Source organism: Geospiza fortis, unplaced genomic scaffold (genome assembly GCF_000277835.1).
Source record: "Geospiza fortis unplaced genomic scaffold, GeoFor_1.0 scaffold55, whole genome shotgun sequence".
Taxonomy (NCBI): Eukaryota; Metazoa; Chordata; class Aves; order Passeriformes; family Thraupidae; genus Geospiza; species Geospiza fortis.
In genome coordinates, this window is record NW_005054308.1 from 6,783,656 (window position 1) to 6,787,202 (window position 3,547).

Below are 3,547 nucleotides of genomic sequence, written 5' to 3' on the forward strand. Positions count from 1 at the left end.
TTTACAGAGAAAACACATTTTAGCATCAGCCTGCAAGCCTTCTTTTAGATAGGATAACATATTTCCTCAATGACAAAAGGAAAAATTGACTTTTTGGAAGAAAAAAATTCCTGGTTTAAAATACGGGGCAAAGGTCTCTGAACTCAATCTGGGGGTTTATTTTGGAACCCAAAATAAATAGTTTGAGCAGTTATCAAATACAGCCAAGTTCCTGTGGGTTTGCCCAATCTTAGTTTTCCTCTGGCCTCTTCTGTACTTCTGTTTGCTCTAAAATACATCAAAGCCACATCTGAGATAAAACACATCAAACAGCAGCAACCCCTGGAACCAGGGAGATGGTAAGTGAGGAATGCAGAGAACAGCAGGATAACCATGCTGAGCACAGAGGGATGAGGCTCTGAGGAAGGATGCCCAGTGGACCTCTTGGTTTGCCCCAAGGACAATGCCATCTGTGCATTTGACTGGCATTTCCTCTCTGGAAATGGCCAGAATTTGTTTCTGTGAATGTCCTGTGAAGCTGGTGGGAGTCACTGATGCCCCACCTCTCAGCAGCTCTTAGGAACTGTCAGAGGCTGGTTGGGATCTGATTTCTCCCGGCACATCTTTCTAGCCCATGGCTTCTCTTTGTGATGGGAAAGGGGACATCTGGGATGATCTTCTGGGATGAAGATCCTTCAGCCTGCAGGTGCTTATCTCACTAACTTTTACATCCCATTTAATTCAAGATTCTTACCTGGGAGGAAGCAGAGCAGCACGGCAGTACCCTGTGCAAAAGACAGAAGGTGAGGATGGCAGCCAACTGCCCCAGCTCAAATGAAGTCAGAATTCACTGTGAAATATCAGGTTTGAGGGCACCCATGGCACTGTGGGGTTTTCTTTGTGGTCCTTTCTCATTCATGCATTGCTCTGGTGCCTGGCCATAGGAAGAATAGGGCAAAACCAGTATAATAAAATGTAACACACTTAATTTTTGAGTCAATTTATGTAATCTGTCTCCTTGGGACATTGGTATGGTATTGTGTACACAGCTTTTCTATAGTGACCATTGCCTCACCAATGAGGCTGTTATGTGACCTAAAAGCTCCCTAAAAGAATGGGAGCACCTCCAGCTCCTGCCCACCTGCAGCCTGGCGTGTGAGCCCCAGTTTCACACTGAAACCCTGACGCTTCCTTTTCCCACACTGACAGACCTTACTGGCCATCTCTGGCAGTTTAATTTGCTGTGACAAGGAGGACTAAGACTAAATCACAACAGCCATCAGTATCCAACAGATTAAAAACCACACAATGTGTGTGTGCCTATGGAGATGTGGGCACCACGCACGCAGGGCTGCAGTACTAAGGTTGGAACCAGGGGAGGGAAGATGTAAAGAGCCATAACCTTCTGTCCCCCATTCCCTGTAAATACAAATAGTGTAGAACAGCAAGACTGTAATTGTATTTGTAGCCACAGAATGAATTTTACTAATATTTAAATTGCATTTAGTTGGCCAGGTCTGGAAACTATCTCATCCATTCCTTAACCCCATACCCTGGTTAAGGATCATAGTTGCTAGGGTGGAAATAGAAGTTTTGTCAAAGCAAACTAAAGGTTTTGGTTTTATGAGGACAGCATATATTTGCAAAAATTATCCTCCTATCTACTTTCATTATCATGGTTCTAAGTTGAAATGTGCTGCAATAAATCAAAGTTTTCTGCTGCTCCCACACCTAATTCCTTTCCCATTTTCTGTGCCACCAGCTCTTTTCTACAGAACTATTTTGTCCCAAACTGCAACAAAATAAAATGCCAACTGCAAGATTTCTTTCCTTGCTGAGGGAGAAATGCCTTTTTTCCAGTCATTTTCAGCAGCACAGGCTATCAGGAGTGAGCAGCTGTTTGCAGCTGCCAGCTCGTGCAGAGGAGCCATCCTTGCCAGGGAACAGAAGAACCTGAGGGGCTCTGATGCCTCTTGGCTTTCTTTCCCATTTAACCCCTCCTCACATTACCAATAATATTTCTTGAGTCAGACACTAGCACGGCATTATTTGGATGAAAAAGTGCATTCCAAGGTAGGTCAGTCAAACAGGAATATTTAATATGGCACAAATGGACTAAAATAATGAATTTAGAAAAAGGAAAGGAATAGCCATGGGTAAAGACCTCTGTTGAAATCTCTTGAAAATCTCATTTTCCTGTCAGTTCTGTAGATCTTATATCTCTCCCTTAGGCTCCAGCAAGAGGCAGAGAAGGGTATTTTGGTAACAAGTGGAAATGTTTAAGCAATATTGACTGGCCAGCTGAGCAATGTGTTACTCTGCTTTCAAAGATTCTGAAATCTACAGAATGCTGGATCCGAGTTTTTATTATTTGTCACTTTTAATAAGCTTCTAAGTGACATTAAAAAACATGGGAGATGATGAGATGGCTATCTGATACCATGGGTTAATTTTCTCCTTTATGAAACACTTCCCCAAATGTAGTTGGGGAACTTTACTTTGAAAGGAGTGCAGAAAAATGTGTCTATACTCCTGATGTCAATGTTCTAGGAATCAGGTTGTTGTCATCATTGGTTATACTTTTCTGGGGATACTTCAGGCTTCTCTCCAGACCCAGACTTTTTAGGTAAGGAGGCTCCTCTGGTAGAGTGGGCTCCTCAGCGACATGGACATCAGGATGAATGACTGGAGAGGAAATAAAATAGGACCAATGTTCTCCATAGCTGCAAAAGATCCTTTTAATTTATTTCTTTTGGTGCTCACAGCTGTGAAGGGCTTTTCAGAGAGGGATGGCAGGAGCTGTGCATAGATTTTATCTCCCTGCAGAAGTAATTTGTCAGGCTCTGCACAAGCAGAGAAGTGGATGCACCAAGCTTTTCCCTTTTGACAGGTGCTCTCCATTTTCCATAATGTGGACACCAAAGTTGCTCTGAGTGGTCAGGTAGAAAAGGCAGGAGAAGCGGGATGTGAAGGACACAGCAGGAGGAAGCAGCCAGCCCAGGGTTACATCACAGGAAGGAAAGCTGGGGAAATAGAAACAGCTCTGATGCTTTAACAGATCTTTGTACAAAGATCATCAGCTGGGCCTTGCAGCCCTGAGAAAGCTCCAGGTTCCTGGAAGGATTTAACACAGAATAACAACAGAACATCTCCATGGGCTGCACTGCATCCTCAGGCCACACAGACACCTCATTACTCCTAATTAGCCCACCTGCTTTAAGTGCAAACTCCCCCAACCCACTGCAGGCAGGATTCTTCTGGCAGATGAAGAAAGTTCCTTCCTGCTGCTCCCTGAAGAAGCTGTGTGCTGCAAAGCTCGTTGTGGGAAAGGTCTTCTGCTGACCACAGAGAACAATACCAGCAGAGCCCTGCTGCTAATTGGTTTTCCATGGCCAGATGAGCTCCCAACCCCTGCTCGAATCCATGTGTCCCCAAGGCTGTAGCAGCTCTGCAGATTCAGGAATTTTCAGCCTGTGGAGCTATGATAAATAGAGGCAGGTAATGGCAGTGCAGACAGACTGCAGTACTGGAGGTCTGCTCTCTATTAGCTGCAGAAATACTCCTGCTG